Here is a 21,012-nt window from a genome sequence, read left to right on the forward strand (position 1 = left end):
AGTAAGAAAACGCATCATACTTTTGCCCTGTCTCCATCTTCCCTAAACATGGGAGATACTTGAAAACCTAACCTACAGCCACCTGTCCACTTACATCCAAGAGAGACACCTCCTCATTATTAGCATGGATGTTGGGCTGGCTAGAGCACAAAGAGATCACTATGGTCACTTACAGATGAGCTCCTCAACATGGATAAAGGAAATTCTTCAGGAGCTCGCATTATTGAATTTACCAAAGCTTTTGATCTTTTTGACCAATTCCTCCTTCCCTCACTGCAAAAAAATCATGGTTAACCCCAGCACTGTCACTTGGCTTCAACATTTCTTATCAGATAGGAATTTCCAAGTCAAAATAAGCTCATCCATATCACCTTCAGTACTCCTTATCAAAGGACTGCTCCAGGGATCCATACATGCCCCATTGTTGTTTTCAGTCCTAATAAACTACCCTGTGATCTATCTAACCTTCCTATCACACTTTCTGCAGATAACATGGTTACTCTTTGTACCTGTCCCTCACATTCAACTATTCAAACCCAGAATCATTCTGACCTACACTCCCTTAATTCTTGGGTAAACAGCCATAAGCTACTCTTTATCCTCTCCAAAACAACATCTAGAATATTTGGAACCTTACAAAAGCTGAAAGAAAAAACTCCTAAAAATCTTAACATCACAGATTTCAAGAGTTATTCAACAGAAACAACCACACCCTTTACATACGTATAGCTTTGCCAGTCAACCTACAAAGTCACATTGAAAACACCTGGAAAAAAGATCAGCCCTGTTTTATTGTAGTCCTGGAAATGATCTTCCTTTCTCTCCAGACCAGCTACAGCTGCAATAGCCTGTAGAGTCCTCCTTGCTCAATGTGAATACAGGCTCCACATCATAGCCACAGCTTCTAAAAATGAGCATCCACTCTGCAGTACATTGAAAACAAAATCTGCCAGTTCATTTCCAATGGCCCATTCAGGAACCCTACTACATCAGCCCCTCCAAAGACAAATGCTACCAATTTCCTAGTGAGCTAAGCTGCTTCTAGGGTCTCCTCTTTTCAAACTACTTCAGTCAGATGCCTTTCCACCTCTTGCAGCTAAACTCCATAACAAAACTACCCCCCTATGTATGCTACCTCTACCAATTAACTCCCTCACTCCAGACACCACAAGCAAAACTGCACTGCACCAGTCATTCCTTCTGTAGTCTAGCACTCAAATGATGGCATTCCCTTCCCATTCACCTAAAAGAAGTCTCCTCTTTCCCCACATTCAGAATACAACTCAAAAGACACCTCCATCAAAAATTTGACTGCAAGTGCTTTTCCTCTGGACAAATAACCTAACTCCCTGCTTACCTGCATTACTTTGCCACTTTGACCATGTGCTGTCAGCTGCTGCCTGTCATATTTACCACAAAAGTTAATTCATATTCAATTATCTGCTCTGCTAAGATTATTTACATATTGTATCAATTGTATCTGGGATTATATACCTTCTACGATTACTCTGTGAATTTCTGGCTTTTTTTTCAGGCTTTACCTGCAAATGATTTACCTTGATCGGTGAACAGCCCTGCTAAACAAGCAAGCAAACATAGTATAGCTTGGGATAGAGCTACAACATTTTAATAGACATATTTTTGAATTATTGCAATCATCTTCCTAGCATGACAGCACAACCTTGGTGGTGGTAAGGGAGCCCAGTGATCAGACAGCATCTCCTGGCCTCTTGGTCAGTTTCCAGAAGTAGACAGTGAATCAAGCAGCTAAGAAGGTCACATCGGAAATGGATAATTTTAGCCTGTTCTACATATTTATGGACGTTGCTAAGAAATTGTTCTGCAGAGCTGCAGAATAGTGTTGGCCAATATATCACATTCATGTTATCAAGCAAAGCAATGTCTTCACGCAGGACATCATGAGCACGTGCTGGACTGAGTTTGGGGCCAGTCACAGGCATGGAAGTCCTGCGGCACAATATTTCAGCCGGCACTCTGCTCACTGTGCCCTGCATTTCACTATCACTGACTGTAACTTTAGCATCATCCACAATGTCTGTCCTCTGAATATGACTTAGCTGTAACAACCCAGTGATGATAATATAAGGAAATGTGCACAGCAGTTAATGGTTTACTATTACATTCCTGAAACTGCATTGATCGACTGGAATGTGGTCGAAATGCAGTTTTAAAGTAGGCAGAATGCCAAACCAGAAAACATCGACTACACTACAGCGAATGTGTAGTTTAGTTCGATTTTTCTGAGTTTGGCATTGTGTACAGAGCTCATGGTTTAATGAGGAGGAGGGAATTAATCTATTTCTTCAATGTAGTGCAATCTCGGAGTTTTGACCAGTCGACCGAAGCAGTTTCTGGAATGTAATAGTAAATCACAGTTAACCTAGTGATGTATGTGCAAAGATCACTTGGTACTCACTTATGTTCAGTCAGTCTTAGGACAGCCTACCTGCTGCACATAAATCCGGGTAGACAAAGATTCTATCCTTATTACCTCAGCTACTATTCCTGGTCAGTCTACAGAGGAAAATACTACTCTCTTGAAGCATAAACTGCTAGGGAATCTACCCCGTCTAGAGAGTGGAAGCTGGGCTTCATATTATAACTGCAATACTTAATTCTCCAAGTATGGCCACTATGAAAGTTGTTCAGCAAGTATCTCAAAAAATTCTTTAGTTTACTATACCATTAAAGCATTTTGCAAAGGACTTCCCGCCCCTTTCACCTCCAATAAGGGGGAGGGTGTGCCACCAAAACCTTGATATTTGTATGCTAAATCTTTGGGAATATTTCAGTATACTGCAGTCTCTGCTAATATGCATTTCCCCTTATTCATATCAGTTCTCCTTTTCCACGGATCATGGCTGGAATTTTCAGAATTTCATGAATCAACCTACAGGCTACCCATATACAAACTTTTTGTCAGTACTGGCACTCTGAAGTCCTTTGGGAACTTCACACAGTTCTGTATTAACTGCCACTGAAGGAACATGTAGCCATCTATATATAGTCTGAACAAAAATACAAGCTTTTGATGTCAAGCTCATTTATTTACGTCATTTGTATAAACAGCTAGACTGCTATACCTGTGAGACTGTTTGTGTCAAGTGTCATGTTAAGATTTATGTCATTTAAAGTTATATGTATTTTTTGCATTGTGATGCCTTGTTTAGATCCTATCAAAAACACTTCATGCTAGACAGGCCATGCTATGCTTCTCTGACGTTTAGAGATTTAGTGTACAAGTTTAAATGTTGTACATATCTAGTTAAAACTGTCATTTACTTACTGGGCATGCATCTCATGCTCAGGGAATGTAGTTCCTAGTATAAAATGTGAAAAATGAATGGTACATTCTTATTGCTTTTCATTGTGCCCTTCTCTTTCATGTTGTTTTCTGCTCTTGCAGATACTCAGTATACTGTTGTTGATTATTTGGGAATCATTTGTTATGCACTACAACACAGCAAATTATATCTTACTATCCCTTTCTGTATTGTACTATACATTCTCAACAGAGATATAATGGCAACACAACTCCTGAAGACACATATACCTCCCCACTCCAACTCGTGTTTGCCTGTGGCATATTGCACCAGTTCTCAGCACTGGTTTAGGGACTACAGGCTGGAATCATCACCATGGCAGTAGTGAGTTCCTGGCATCCCCTTTCAAATGGAAAGCTGCAAGAGTTACATCATGAAACGTACCTCTTGAGCCATACTTTGATCCCTTATCACCCTATGTTGTCACACTACTCTAGAAGTACCCCATCTAATAGGTTCATAAGTTCATAGGTGTGTACTAGCCTGATAAACATAAGGGCCATTTTAAGCCTAGACATGCATCCCAAATCTCTGACAAATTATGCTATCCATGCTAAAGCAGATTCTTGGAAGATGAAACATTTACAAGCAGGGGAAATTAAACATTTAGAAGCAGGGGCCTGGAAGATGAAGAATTTAAAGGCTGCCTGTGTTCATTAGAGACATAGGTGCCAAACTAGGGATTCATTTCCTGTTCCTCATTTGATTGTCAAAGCTACAGTTGAATTGGCTTAGGAAGGAACTCTGCTTCATTTAGATGGGGAGTCTGTTCCAGAGAAATTATAATCTCTGGAATGTATGCCTGTCTCTCCAGCAGGTCCTATTTATATCACAGGCAAGGTTTAAGTCTTTAGAATAGGTAATTCTAGTACTGTTTGTTTTGTGGATGTGCAGGAGGTCCATCAGGTGTGGTCAAACAATGTACTCTATGCCAGACATAGATCACCCTCAAAAGAATGTAGGAGACAGAATACAGGGATAGGGCTTTGAGGAGGTCTGCATAGGACATCTTACTTAAGCCCTGTATTCTTTGAGTGAGGAACCTCTGTGGATGTTCCAGTTGCTGGATGTGCCTGGTTGTGTACATACCAAAGGGGGTACTGTACTCAATGTTAGGACTGATGAATGCTCACTATAGTTGGACAATGACTTCCTTGCACCTAGAGGCCATGCCTTTGCTTATAAGTTGCACAACATAGAATGATAGACATATGTCTGTCAAAGGCTAGCTTGCTGTCTAGATGTGCCCCCAAGACCCTGACTAATGGATTAACTATCTGGGTGTGCTGTTGATATGATAGTTACCAGAGGTGGATACTGTTGTGCATTTCTTCAATTCAGTTTTAGTCCAGGGTTCTGACTCAAGCTATTTGTCTGTGTCAGCCCTTCCTGGAGAACATCAGTGTCAGTGGGGGATTCTGTGACTGCTCCTAACTTGCAGTCATCAGCAAATTTGGTCATCTAGAGGCCCTTGACATCATCCTTGTCTTTAGAGAAGTAGATGTCAAAAAGGAGCAGAGGGACTCGGCCTGTGACTGGCTTCTTTGTAAAAGGTGGACTCCCCAATTCTAACTTCCTAGGTCCTGTTTGTGAGCCAGCTGGCTATCCACTGGGAGACATAAGGGTTTATATCAAACCTGTCAACAATGCTCAAGTGGAGTATTGTATCAAATACCTTGGCCAGGTAGAAGAAAAAGAAGGCAGGTGAACCATTTTGCCTTCATCCATTACTTTTTTGACCTTCTCAAAAAAGTACAGCAGATTGAATAAGGATGACCTGGCTTTGACAAAACCAAACTGGGTCGGGTGTAGTGTCTGCAGGTTTCATATTTCATTTTTGATGATTTCCATAATTCTTTTCATAGCTCTGCATGTGAAACTATTGAGACTTATGGGTCTCTAGTTTCCAGGGTCGGTAGATGACTCACCTTTGTGCAGAGGGATGACTGCTGCTGTACTCCATTCATAAGGCATAAAGTCTGTTTGGAAGGTACTGTTAAATAGTAATAGGAAAGGTCTAATAGGACATTTTTCATGCTATTGAGAAGGCATCCTGTGATACTGTCTGGGTCCATTGATGCAGTTTTCTTGGCCTTAGAGACAGCATTAGTGACCTATTCTCTAGTGCTAGTAGGGGGAATTACATTTGATGGTATTTCCTAAGAGGAACTTGAGGGGAAGAGAGGTGTAAAGTTAGTGAATTTGCCTGCCAGTAGGTTTGCTATATCTGCTGGTTTTTCTTAATTTCTCCAAGTCTTTTGGGTTTCTAATACCATGATGGGAATGGACCTCATTCCTAAGTAAAAGTGTGATTAAAGTTGATGAAGTTAGTATAGTTTCAATCTTTGATGTTATCCAGAAGTTTCCTCGCAGCACCTGCAATGTGTCCAGTAATAACTCCTGCAATTCATACAGTGTTACAAGTATTGGTGACATATCTAAGTAGGATTGTAAATTCTATTTTATAAGACCCATTGCTCCTACTACTATTGGAACTGTCTAGATGTATTTCTTCCACTTCTCCCTTGTTTCTGCCTGCAATTCCTAGTATTTCATGACTTTGTGTCTCTCTGTACATAAGACACTGTAGCCACTGTGTGTAGCAATTTCAATGTCAATGCTACTTTCATCTTCTTTTAATGGACTATTAGGTCTGGTTTTCGCGTATCTATTTTTTGAACTGTTGGCAATGGGTGATCCCCTGTGATATAAACTTAATAATTTCCTATAATGCTTTGTGGCTCATGTTTCCAGTGTTTTTCAGCTACTTTGATATTATAATGTTTGCACAGTCCCCAACGCAACAGTCTTGCCACCTTATTATGCATTTCAGTATACAGTCCTTCTGCCATTAGTATATCACATCCAGCAACAAGATGTGCAAATGTTTCCAATTCTATTTTATAAAACCTAGATTTGTCTGTTTCTACCACATGTTCAATTGACTTTGTAAACCAGCATGCACATAGTCTGCTATCTTGGGCCAACAATATTAATCTTTCATCTCTTGGTTTAAATTCACCTTTCCTTAACTATTCCTGCATTCGATCCTGATCAACATGAGGTTCATCCAAGAGTTTTCTATACTTGCAACTGTATTTATGCATTGTCCATATTTCTTGCCTTGACATGTAAACCTTCACCTTGTATTTTTTCTTTTGTTTTTTTTTTTTTGGCACATTCAGTTACTGCCTGATTTTTATCTACTTCTGGTTTGATTTCCATTCCCTCTTGATGGCAATATGCTTCTGCTAAACTAAGCAGGGAAGTAGTCTTACACTTATTCTCCTTATGTTTTAAAACTCTCATTACATTTGGGTGTTGTGAGGTCAGCAAATGAGTATACAGTCTCATGATTGCAGATCTACATTATACATGTAATTAATTTTGAGGAGGCCCATACCTCCTTCAGAACGGGGAATATATAGTCTTAGTATACACTAATTCTTATAAATCATTTGATGAGCATGAAGCATCCTTTTTTGTTTTCCCGTCCACCTGATCCAACACCTTTTGAGCCCAGTCAGTTACTCTAAAAGTGTAAGTTAGGACAGGAAGATCAGATTGGCTTATAGGTTGGACTTTATTCCTAGTTGTCAAGGCTGTTTTCAGTATTAATTTTAGTCTTCTAAAATTTGCCTTTCTAAGCTTTATTTATATTTGTTCATGTTTTATTGTTGATCCTTCATCAATTCCCAAATACTTATATTGCCCAAGTTCTTTTATATCATATTCCCTCCCCAAACTGATGCTTCTTGGTGCTGCAGCTTTCCTGCTTTAAAGGTTGCTTTTGCAAATTTATCAATAACAAATGACATTCTTATATCAGCTGAAAGGTTTTGACCACTTGCAGTCATGCTTTCAGTTCCTCATCTGATGAGCTATAGAGTTTCAAATCATCCATAAAAAGATGAGATGTCTTATGTTTTCTGGGAGCCAAATTGTGGTCATGATCTAATCTGTTAAGTAGACAGCTTAAGGGGTTAAGGGCAAGACAAAAGAGCAGCGGTGAGAGTCACTGTGGAATATCCTCCCTTTGAATTTTTATCCCTGGAATGATATTTTTTCTTTTATCATGGCTTAACTGCAAAGTGGTTTGTCACTGTTTCATGGCTGCGGTAATATAAGTGATCAGTATAGGGTGTATCTCATACATTTTTAAGCACTCTTATCCATGAATGTGGAATATTATTGGATGCTTTTTTGTAATCTATCCATGCCATACTTAGATTCTTCCCTTTTTTACAGTTCTCCATTAGGAATTTGTTTAACAACAAATGGTCCTTTGTTCCATATGACTTTCTTTTGTTACCCTTTTGTTCTGTTGCCATGACTGAGCTTTCTTCTGAATGACTATAAACTCTGTCGGCATCAGTTCCAGTGTATAGTTTATATGTCATCAGAAGGTAAGTTACTAGTCTATAGTTTTAAGGATAGTTTCCAGGTTCACTCAAGTAGAAGTAGTGTTTTTCCTGTTGTTAACAAGGTTGGTGTCTGTTTGGGGTATGTATACAAGTATTTCTTACTCATTGTAGGTTCGTGTGTGTTGTTCTGTGCATTTTTATGTGTGCATGTAGGCAGGTACATAATTGCAGTGGACTGGATGTCTCTGTTTGTGTGCAGTTGTTTGGAAGTGTGCCCTCATGAATGTGCATGTTTGTAGATGCCTGTGGGACTGCATTGCATGGATTGGCAGTGGAAGCTCAAGCATAGCTACCAGTGATTGTACAATGTTTGATTCAGTCATGACTGTGAACCACTAATAGAAGAGGTTCCATGCAGCTTTTCCATGTCTTCAAATCAGATTATAAAGCTATTATTCTAGTCGGCACCGTAGCATTTTTAAGGAACCTAGTGTTTATGTTAATTTTAATGTCTATGAAGCAGACAGATGATATTTTGCAAAAAACTCTGTTGCTGACTAAGATTGCTTCAGTTCATTGTAATTCATAAGGCATATTTAAAGTACATTAGTCTCATGCCTTTATTTTATATCTACTTCTGAAGCATAAAAGTATTTGCACCTTTTTACTGCAATGAGTTGCGTATTTATTTCTTGCACAACTTGTTTACAAATCCATTTGAAACATATCTCTGTACTGTATCAGAAAATATGGCATTATATTCTGAATTTCTACATTATATATTTGTAAATCCAGAATCTTCTGTGTTACCCAGTCTGCATGCTTTTACCTGCCTTAGTCATTTAATATAGCTCAGACAAAAACTGTTAGAGGTGATGGTTCTTTATAAAATAATTGTATTGCAACAATTCATTCACAGGTTTTTCACAACCTGCAGATATTCTGCTGTGCTTTTCTCAGTTTTCTAATGAAGGTCAAGGTCAACTGCAAACCAGTTTGCCTAAATACTCATGATAAAAAATGCATTTCCTGCTCTAAAAAATAAGATAATGAAGAGTGCCTTAAGAGATCCAATGCATCACCAGTCAAGAGTCAGAAACAAGTACATAAAATGAACAAACAACTAAACTACTGTAAACTAACTGAGAGCAAATAACTAATGTAAGTACATTAATTAATTAAACTCAGAACAACTGTGTCATCTGATATCAAACAAAAAAGACAAAAGAACAATTTGGCTAATTAATAAGACGTTAAATTCTGCTGTGAATGTTTATATTTTTTCAATTATATTATATAAGGTCATCAATAGTTAAAAAAGCTCTTATGTTTATACATTTCTAGTTGGTGTAGCTGTGTATTGATGAATCCAGGGCACAGTTACGGTATTGATATTAATTATGAATGTCTCCTGATATGTTTGAACGCAATCCTATTTTATTTTTTCATATGACAATTCTTTTTTATCAGGTTTTGGTTATACTATGCTAGCTAAGTGTTCACTTTGTTGCACTAATCCTTCAAATAAATGACAGTGTATTCAAGTGACACCTCCTAATCAATTGTTTAAGTATACATTCACTTCAGAATTGTGTCCACTGCATACATAGCACATTCTTGACCTGAATTACAAACAAGAAGCCCTCCATGTTATCTGATTTTCTATATAAATTAATCTATTAGTCTTTTTCAAGTAATTTTAGCTAATGCATTACATACTAATAAATAAATATTACTTTCAGGGCATGCAAAAAATGCAAGTTTTCAAAACATCACAATATACTCTATTTTATTACTAGATTCAAGTCATATAATAATGCGTTCCATTTAAATGTTCATTCCAATATTCTCCTGTCATATATACACAATAAGCTTAAAGAAGCGAATGGCAGCAACATGTAAGAGCAAAAAAATTATTTTGATTCACATATTCCTAGAAAATGTGAATTTCTTGTGGTATGACATTCAAATATATTTTCAGTGTGTTATAGGGTTGCCAATGTTGGGTATACTTTTTATAGGAAATCTGAAATTACATTAACGGAGCTAGAACATTTTACTTTCTAATTTATATGTTAATGTACCATCTCATCCTTAAATTACATCCATATCTTGAAATATCCATTTTTTTAAATAAATGAATAATAAATGCTGAAAAAAATATTTGCTAAGATTTCCCCTTTTTTTAAAGAAACAACATTTTGTACATTTTTCTGTAATTGCATTTTTAGGCTCACCAGTGGACACTTGCTAAGCTCGGACAGTTGTTTAAGTTAGCTGCCTGGCCATAATTTCTGTACACAAGCAGTGAAGGAGGAAATGCTGTGAGTTGCATATTTCATACTAACCATGAAAGTGGACAAATTACTCTGCTCATGACTAATTGTTGAAGATGATAACATACAAGGAGCCATTTAAGTTTATGAATCCTGTTCCTGCAAACGTCGCCTTTGCCATCTATTCTTATGAAATACACTGCTCTCACTATGTCAATAATTAGGCAGTAAAGATAGTGTATAGCTAGTCTTTGCTGTTGACTTTTAAATGGCCATCAGGTCTAGTTCTTTATTCATAATTCTTTCAATACAGCTATTCCCAATCTGAATGAGGGTGAATGAATTGTTTAACTTATTGATCTTTTGTCTTTCTGATAACATTCAGAATGATAATCTGAAATGAATTGCTAAGCAAATGCAGCTCAAAACTCCTTGCAAGGACTGGGCAGAAAATCTGCTACCCATCTGGCATCTTATTAGTTCACAAAACATGTATGCAAAAGCCTACTCTTTCATCATTTACCCTTTGTTACATGACTGTGGCATTATTTCTATCAAACCTGTTGTGCCAGGTAACGAAGGTGTTGTCCTTTAACTTTCAGAATTCCTGAGCACTATTAATGAATGCATAAGTATCACACATATGTGTAGACAGGTAACCATTTAAAATATCGGGACCTACTAAAGCAAAACCAGAAACATGGAGGCAGAATGGATGAAAACTAAAATGAATTTATGTATACCAAGTCCAATATTCCATTTTATCTGAAGTATGGCAATCTCAAAGTTCATATTTATACGTGTATATATGTATATATATATATATATATATATATATATATATATATATATATATATAAATATATATGAAATGTTTGAGGGGTGTGAGGGCTTGCTCTCCCCCATTTAGGTGAGGTGCAGTGGGGGTTAACCCCTCTTCAAAAATGTTTACAGGAGGAGAGTTATCTTTGAATTTGAACTTCTGGGTTTTCAGTCTTTCTTTTTTTTTCTTCAGCTTGTTGGCACTTGGCATTTTGACTGTCAACATTTCTAAAAGGAGCCATGCAGACACCATTACTAAAATAACCTTAACTAAGAATCTGAACATTGTGCAAAGGGCATTATACAGACTTTTTATTTGACATTTATCAGGAAATACCAACTGTGCACAGAACCCATTTTCAACAGAGGCCAGTGTAGGAAAACTCCAGTAACAGAACATTTAACACTTGTGCAATAACTCATTATTTGTAATTAAACTTGTGAAGACAGAAGCAAAAACAGTACAATATTCACAAAGTAGCAGAAGGAACAACAGCACAATATTTACATTTATCATTATTTACAGTTTGTTGTAACTAGCTGGTTAACATTTGTTAAATTTTAAAAGTTGTAGAAACTCTATAGTTGGTTTATAAAAGAGTACTAAGATTAAGCTTTGCAAATGAGTCATTATTAAAAAGCAACAGGGGCAAAGTGGACATTATAGAAGACAGCAAGAGTGATAAGAAGATGAGAGGAGAAGCGAGGAAGAGTAACAGAGGCAGAGGAAGAGGAGCGGACATAATGACATATATGTTAGCTTTCTGAAAGTGGTTGACCCATTAATAAATTACTGGATATAGAGCTAATGAGTCAGTTGGAGACAAGTACCTTATATGAATCTTTCACCATTCATATCTCTTTTACTCGTTATAAGTCTAGCTAAGCTACTGCCTGTTTAATGCATACATTCCTAAGTTGCATTGCTTTTAAGTCTTTGGTTCTCATAATACATCTATTAATCTGCTACACTGCTGCCAAACCTTTGTTAATCTTGAAATCTCACTTACTCAGCTGCAATGCTGCAAATCTTTCATCAGTTTTGATGCATCCAAATATTTGGCTATACTGATACATCCATTACTGAGTTCTAATTTTTCTCTTGCCTTTTAGATATCCTGAGTTTTGGCTATTCTGGTGTATACATTACAGAGCTGCAACTTGGACAAAAGATAGCAAGCACTTCTATCACTCGAAGATGTAGATATCTGTGCAGTCACAGAAACCTAGTTGAAGGCCTGCAAGGCTACAATGGCTTCCATACCTTTAGACTGCAAAATGAACATGTGAAAACTAAAGGAGTTGGTGTTTCAATCTATATTAGAGATAAATTCACCTCCTGTCTAGTTAGACTGGACAACTCCATGGAGTTACTCCAGGTCCAGATTACACTGGGTAAGATACCCATTCAAGTCTAGCCAGTTACAGATCCCCAACATGGGCCACAACAACCATGAAGCCTACTTAACCAAACTAAAGATAATCCAAATTTTACTGAGCACACTGGTTATGGGTGATTTCAATTGTCCCACCATCAACTGGGAAATCTACTCTAGCTCAAACTCACTAGCACAAAAGTTCCTTGACTTTGTAAATTCAAATGTCCTGGAGCAAATTGTCCATACCGCAACAAGAGGAACAAACATTCTAGATGTGGTCCTCACCAACATATCAAACAGGTGCTCTGCTGCAATGTTTGGATACTCATTAATTAAAACTTATCACTAATCAGTCACCTTCGAACTGACACTAACACTAGAACTCACTAAGAGTGAAATCCGACTAAAAACTTCACCAAGGCAAATTATAACCTCCTAGGTGATGGTATAAATGCATTCCAAGACCCATCCTGAGCTGAAAGTGGTAACTACACTGAAGCTTACACTAAAGCCCTGTACCATCACTTGCATAAATGTATAAACTTGGCTGTACCAGATAAAATCAAAGCCAGAGCCCCAAGTAAAATCAGGCTGCCATGGTGGACTTCTAACATCAACATACTCTACAATAAATGCAAAAAGTTGCTGTCCAAGAAGAAGACAAGGACTCAACAATGGAAAAGCACCTTCCTCAGCCTTAAAAGACAAATAAGACAACTTGTTAAATCCTCTTACAGTTCCTTTGAGAGAAACCTAGCAAGTACTGCCAAGGATAACCATAAGGCCTTTCACAGCTACATATGTAACCTAAAGGGTAGGACCTACACATGTGCAGAACTGGTGGCCAACGGTATCATACTCACTGACCCCACAGATATTATGAACCTGCTAGCGGATAGGTTTGGTGAAAATTTTTCTCCCTTATCCCCACCTAAGTTAACAACAAACCCTTCCCCAACCTCCCCCCTCCACTTTACATATCTGAAGAGCAGGTCCTCAAAGCTCTGTCCAAGGCAAAGTAAACAGCCTCTATGGGACCATATGACATCCCAGGCTGTCTTCTAAACAGGCTAAAACATGAACTAGCATCACCACTACGTACCCTTTTCAATCATAGCCTAACCACAGCCTTTGTTCCTGCAGAATGGAGAAAAGCTACAGTTATTCCCTCCACAAAGGTGGCCTAGCAACAGACCCAGAAATAAGAGACCCATAACCCTGACCAGCCTCATCTACAAGGCCATGGAATGTATCATTATGGACCTCATAAATAAAAACAAAGGTGACTGCCAAACCCTGGATCCTACCCAATTCAGCTTTGTAAAGGTCAGATCCTGCCTGTTAAATCTGGCGGATTTCTTTGAAAGTGTGACCAAGGCCACTGATCAGGGAAAATCTGTGCACATAGCATAGCTTGACTTGGCAAAGGCTTTCAACACAATCCCACATTCAGGCTTTTCTGATAAACTTAGCAAACTGAAAGTAAACCCCTTAGTTGTAAGATAAGTTGCCAACTGGCTCAGAAACTGGACACACACTATCAAAGTGGGTGACTCCACATCAACCAGCAGACCTGTTACCAGCAGGGTGCCACAGGGGCATCTATATCATAACATTGACAGCTTAGGTTGTCAAATCCTAAAAACATCAACACCTAAGTGTCAAAAGCTAACAGCAGCGAACGGCCACATTCATCAAATTCCTTCCTCGGGAAAGAATTCGGGTGGCCATCCATAAACAAAATAAACACACCCAAACATAGTGAGGGACTTCACCCACACACCCCCCATAACTAAATATACTAACTCCGAGATTGGTCTACATTCAGAAAAGGGCAAATCCCTGATAACGGCCACGCAAATTCTTTCCCAAGGAAAGAATTAGATGATGTAGCCGTTCACTATTTTAAGTTTTCGACACCTAGGTTTTGATGATTAAGCATTCAACAACTTAAGCTGTCGACAATTCAATAGGAACCCCCCACAGGGATCAGTGCTCGGCCCCATGTGTGTTAGTCATGGTCTCAAACTGAATGCAAAGAAATGCATCATCATTCCCTTCAGTGCAAACAATGTCCCTTCACACTATCAAATTAACAACAGTACCCTAAGTTTCCATGAAGTAGTAAGGGACCTGAGATCACAAGTTGACAGCGAACTTAACTTTGACCATCATGTGTCTGCCATTGTAAGGAAAGCTTTCCATGTGGCTCACTTGATTAGTAAAAGCATCACCTTGACAGCAAAAGAGGTTATAACCCCCCTATACTTGGCAAGTTTCCAGAGTATAACACCCCATTCGTTATGTATCGTACTAAGCACCTGCAGTAATTGGAGAGACCTCTGAGATTTCTAACAAAGATGGTCAAAGGCTTCCAGCATGTGCCTTACATAGACTGACCAAAGTCCCTGCCATTATATTTCATATTATATAGATTGCTTAGGGGAGACTTATGCCTGGCCTACAGAGCAACCCAAGAAACAAACCTAATGAACTTTATGCATATCCATAAATCAAATAGGTCTAGGGCTACCTGTTCTGGGGACTTAAATATGGCCTATGACTTAAGTAGGACTTGCTGGAGGGACAGATTTATCTCCCAGCAACTGCCATGTCTTTGGAACAGGCTACCAATTCATGTGAAACAGAGCACTTCTATGACACTGTTCAAGAGGAACCTGGACGAGTGGATGGACCATCATAATTTCTTACCAGGGATAGCACCCACAACCCTCCTGGATATGGGCAGTCATCACTAAATGCAATCTTAAGTATTGACTAATACTTCTACAGTATTATATTGGGTTGTAATGGCTAGGCCTAAAATGACCTCCTGGTCGATAGCTTAGTAATATCCAATGATCTTATGATTAGCTGTCCTAATCCATCCATTATTAAGCTACACTGCAGCCATGTTTTGAGCCATCCTGATGCAGTCATTACTAGAATGCATTGCAGCCAAGAGTTTGATAATAATGACATATCCATTTTTGAGCTGTACTACTGCTGAACGATTAGCCATCTCAGTGCATCTGATATTGTTCCGTATTGATGCCTAGCTCTTAGTTAGCTCATTGTGTCTTCCATTATAAAGCATTGCTTCAAACCTTTTAATTATTCTAGTATATCCATTGCTGAGTTGCTCAACACCATCCATCCATAAATACTCTGATGTGGTACAGTATTTCTTTATACCACTTACCTTCATTTCCAAACCATCTTTAACTGCCAAAGCCATCCTATTTTGCCTTAATTATGCCCTTATTGCTGCATACTCAAAGTACAAGCACTTTCCAAACCCTTAGACTACTAACCTATTGCCAACATAGATCCCCTGACCAAGATTCTGGAAAGATTAATTTATGGCCATTTACTGGATTACATAGCTCAAAATGACATTGTCATGCTCCACCTAAATAAAAGACAACACAACAAATTGACTATAATGTCCTTTTATTAATTCATAAACATCATAACTGAATGCATCATGGCTTTACTACATCATTTCAATGTAGTAAAATCAGTAAAACATCATTTAAACATTCATCAGGGCTTCATATCGCCACTCCCTCTGCCTGAATAAGCAACATTCTCACCCAGCTTACTTATTCTTAACATCAGGCAGCATTCATCCACTCACTTTCAGCCCAAAATCCATTACATCCATCCAATCACCAAATGATGAAGAAGCATCCAACTGCTCATTTACACCCCCAGAATTCCTTCCACCAGCTCAAACACCAGAAAGATAAACAGAAGGATAAGCCTGCCCCTCTTCTCTGCCAAAGCACCAATCCCCGAAGTGAAATGAATCATACCTACCGCACAAAATGAGGGAGGAATGGGTGGGTAACAGGATCATGCCAAAATGAGACTCTAATCCAGCTATCCACACATAAAACTACTCTAAGTCCCACCCTACACCTACCTCACTTCCTCCAACATTCTTTTAATAAATTAGGCTTTGGGTAAGGAAATTTTATCTCCCTATTTCATACTTAACTTACAATCCCTGCCTAAACCCCACAGCCCAAACCTACCCCTTCAACTTGTTCACCCTCCTTAAATATTGAAGATATCCCCAGACAAATCGGTTTGTGCCCAAACCTGATTTGTCTCTAACAGCATGGAGACAGGCCTAAATACAGCAGTCTAACATCAGTGCTCTCCCTTACTAATCTAATTTGCAGGAATATGGACCAAGAGCTACTGACAGGTATGTAATTCCTTTACATGATCACCTTCTTTTGACAAAATATAAGAGACAAACAATTTGGAACACAGTGCCATTTACATACTTTCTAACTACAAACCCTGTATAAAGTACTTGATGACTGAATCAATAAATGCCTTCAAAAGAAAACAAATAATGGCAGGTAATAAGTAATAGGAGGTGAGCTGATTCGAACTCCAGGAAGGGTGTTTTTAAATTCTTTCTTCTTCTTCTGATCACACATTTTGACCTGCAGAGAATACTGTTACTCATATAAAGTTTCCTTATTCTTCAAGCACTAATCATTATGCTATAAACTGCTGGCTTATTCTAAGATACACAGCTTGTGGCAGTCTTAAAAGCAATGCAGAGAAAGTATGCCGCAGAAATGATTAGATCCCAATTTATCAAGATTCATGTTAATGAGATCCCCCAGTCCTTCATGTGAAGGGACTTGGACAGCATTAAGTAAAGAAAAAAAAGATGTTTACCTGCTACACTCCATAACGTCTGTGAAGTAATTATACTACATTGCAAATAAATATGATGAATGAGACAGATAATAAAGGTTTATTGTTAGCATGACTGACTTGAGTTAAGTGTGTGCATATTTGTGTGTATGTTGTTCATGACTTTAAAAGATTCCAACTGCACAGGGGTGAAAAGATGAAGTTATTCCTAAAATGTAAAAGAAGTCAGGGCTCTAAGATGCAGACTGACAGTCCTATGGATATGTTATAGTGCCCCCCCCATTGTGACCGGCACATTTGTAGAGCTTCTTTTTTCCTCTTCCTTGAAAATTAAATGTCTGTTCCAAAGCTCTACAAATATTGTTGGTCAGTTTCATCATTAAACTGAATTATTTATAAAGTTATGAAAGTTATAAAGTTATGAAAAATATTCTTTTCGCATCCATAGTTGTTGCACATTCTGGTGTTAAAGCCCTGCATTATTTTCCAAATGAGTCGGCACCATCTTTGGAGTACTACCTATGGAGTCACTTTCAATCAAACAGCCTGACCCTTCCACCTACATAATGTGTTCTGATTAACTTTCAAGTCTCCACAAAAAAGCACCATCATTACCATAACCCAATAGCTGTTTTGTTTTTTTTTTTTTCAAATTATTCTCCTTACATTGTATAACTTTTCATTGTCAGATTTAAGCATTCCATTCAGATCATTAGACATGATTCATTCAAAGGATGAAACCATAGTTTTAACTCAGTCTGCAAAGTTTTGCCCCTACCACAATTGTTTTGCGTTTCACATAATCTCTCTCTCTCTATTAAGATGTGCTTCTATGACCCATCATTTTTTAGTTGCCTCATCATGAGCATCTAAAGGTGTTATGGGAGATCTGAAAGTGATTAGCCCATGCAATGTTGTCACATTTCTTTGTTTAAAATTACTGTCTAGAAGTAAATACTCTTTTTCTTTATATATATATATATATATATATATATATATATATATATATATATATATATATTTTTTTTTCAAATGTGGTACATATTTATTTTCATTCGCTACATGTCCTGAAGGAACACTGTGTATCAATGAAGTAAACAAATTCACTTTTCTTTCCGCTCTCTGGTCCATAGTAAATGCAAGCAGATCATATCTTCCACATTTCAACCATCACTATTCTCCTTAAGTTCTCATGAAGGTTGAATAAATTCATCAGTCCTCCTCTGTTTTGAAATCTCAAAACACAACAGCCAGAAACTATTGTTAATATTAAATGCAGTGCATGGAACATGGTGATTATGCTCCAGTATTTGTAAAATGACAAATCAGTTAAGCTCTACTATACTGCAAGACATGATCTTATCAAATGCTAACTGCACCACCTTCTTAACTTGCTAAGGTCAGGTCTTGTGCTAGTCAATCAAATCTGCCAGCACCGATTAGCAAAAGACAGTGACAGAATAGAAAACAGATTTGTTTTTGCCTCTTGTCCATATGAATAGCATGCCCCTCACTTCCTTTAACAAATGTACAAAGTAGCTAAAACAAAAGGAATCTGTTCTCCTGCATTTTTTGAAGGATATGAGGTCTGAAAATAAAACTAATGTCATTATTTAGCCACTATAATCATGGGCGAGTTCTTCAAAAAGCAAATATTTTATGAAGAAAAAAACAAACATACAAGACAAAAATCTGGACATTCTGCAAACATCTGGGAATTTGAGAGGCATGAGAAGGTGAGTATAAGCATAAGGAACTGTGTTACGCTGCCTTTCTGACAGCACTCGCTAAGTATCTTCTTGCTTTGAAAGCCAGCAAAACACAATGTTTTTTTTTCCCCTTGCAAGTTGTAGTACATTGAACAGATAAAGTTCCATGCACTGCAAAGCACTGCAAAAAGTTATGATCAGGTTTCTGATCATAACCTTCAATTATATGTTATCCTTGACTCTTGAGTTGAATTTCTTGGTATCCATGTCTCAAATACATAATAAACAGGTGATGATCGATGACCCAGTCATATTCCTCTATGTTCCAGATGCCACATTACCAAATTTTAGTCAAACCACTTATAAAAGATATAAATAACAGAATGATGAAATTGGCAACTGGATTTTTTTAAAAAATATATTTTTCCTGATTCATAAACAAAATGTTTTCCATGGAGTAAAACAGAACTCTCCCTACTCTCCCTATGCCTCAACAAAAAGTATTCCAGGTAGTAGAACAGAATATAAAGGGAAACGTTTTTATAAGATACAAAGGTAATTTTTACATAGTTTATGGAGTAATAGAGATGTAAATAAAATAAATAAATTCCAGTTTTAAAAAGTAGATAAAATAAAAAATAACTATGCAGAAAGAGAAGCAGGTTTGAAAGAGTACTTTTTTCTTAAAGGCTTCTTCAGACACTTTAGTCTGAAGCAGTCCATACAATGAAAGTGCATTCTCTGATTTGAATAAAATCCATTTCAGCTCACTAGTTACAAAAATGTAGTTACTTATAACTCTGTCAGGGGTAATGAATGTGAAACAGTGCCTTATTATGGTTATTTATTAAAATAAAAGTGGATAGTCTCACTGTCACTGTTAATGCAGATGGTATGAACATTTATCTCTCTCTTTCTCTCTAGGCAAAATGGGTATTGCAGATTTGTTTGGTAAGGGCATAGATGATTAAAGAAAATGGATTAGTCTTAACACCTGCAAAGTGTGGCCTTGATGATTCATGCCACTCTAAGGGACTTCAGATGTGTGGTAATAAAGCTCAGTGGGGTTTTAGACAAATGATTAACATTTAGTGTCCAAGTGTTGGTTGTTTTAAGTTCATCATCTTTCCATTCAAGAAATAGTGCCTGAATTGTCTGCCTTCTCCATCCCCAGGGACTTTCTGCTTCTGCACATTTGCTGATCGCCTCTTCAGGCTATAGCATCTTCATGTACCTATGGCTTCTTAATACTCAACACAACTCAGCTGCTATTGCAGAATTACACAGAATTAGTTATTTCCTGCTACCATAATAGTACTCGTTTGTGTGCAACTCTCACTAGATGCAAAACTGATGCTGCATCACCCTCAATTTTAAATGTTAGTATCCCTAACCCCAAATAGTCTGGATTTTCCCTTTCTGAAGGAATTCCTGTTCCACTACTTCCCCACCAGGACTCTTCTTTCCTCCTTGATGTGGCTATCAGTGGTCCCCAGAGTATTGCATGGATATCTCTGGCTCCTCTTCCTTTTGTATCATTTCAAAGGTCAGTATAGGCCCATTTCTTCAGCCTCACCTACAGTTTATATTATTAACATTTATGTAGTTTATTCTTAATGTAAATTTTGAATTATTTTCATTAAAGCAGTGGTTAGGCTCAAACATCCTAAAAATGAATAACTCTAAACTTAAGCTCAAAACCAGCAAATGAATGGTTATAGTCTTAAAACTGCATAACTCACAGAGGCAGACAGAAATGGAATGGCATCTTTTGTTTTAGCAACTATAACTCAGAAGATGACAGATCATATACATACTCTTGAACAAGGAAAATTATGCACAGGGTACTTAATGTATGAAAAAGTATTCCAAGCCTAACATAAATAACTGAATATTAAAGTACAGCTGGAATACAAAAAATAAAGAGAGGAAAGAGAATACAAAGGGTAAAGTGAAACAGAAACAGACCTACAACAAAAGTATAGAATATCTGTATGTACTGAAGAAAAAAAGATTACTGTAGCTATGGGTGTCTTAAGATGCAGATAGGTAAGAGGTCAAATACGGCCATATGTATTCTGTTAAAGCAGACATAGGTGGGCTTCTGGGGCAAATAATTTGGGAAAGAGATTAAGTTGTGCCATCATTTTTTATGTTCCTGCTTTGCTATTAAAATATTGGAAGATGTTTGAAGAGCTGTAGGCTGAACAATATGTTGCTGTTATATGACATTACTCATCATTTGATGAGCCTTTAGTGGACATGGTTTTAACTTGTGCATTTCACGTTCTTGATTTTCATCTTAGTAGACCTTGTTTCTCATGGAAAAAAATCATTGCTGGTGTGGTTTCTATTTGCATGCATGATTTTAAGTTGTTTTTATTTGTATTGCTGCTTTGACTTGTTTTTTTGCCATAGGGTTAAAGCTTTAATGA

This window comes from Protopterus annectens, chromosome 10.part0 (assembly GCF_019279795.1).
Source record: "Protopterus annectens isolate FY-2018-M chromosome 10.part0, PAN1.0, whole genome shotgun sequence".
NCBI lineage: Eukaryota > Metazoa > Chordata > Ceratodontiformes > Protopteridae > Protopterus > Protopterus annectens.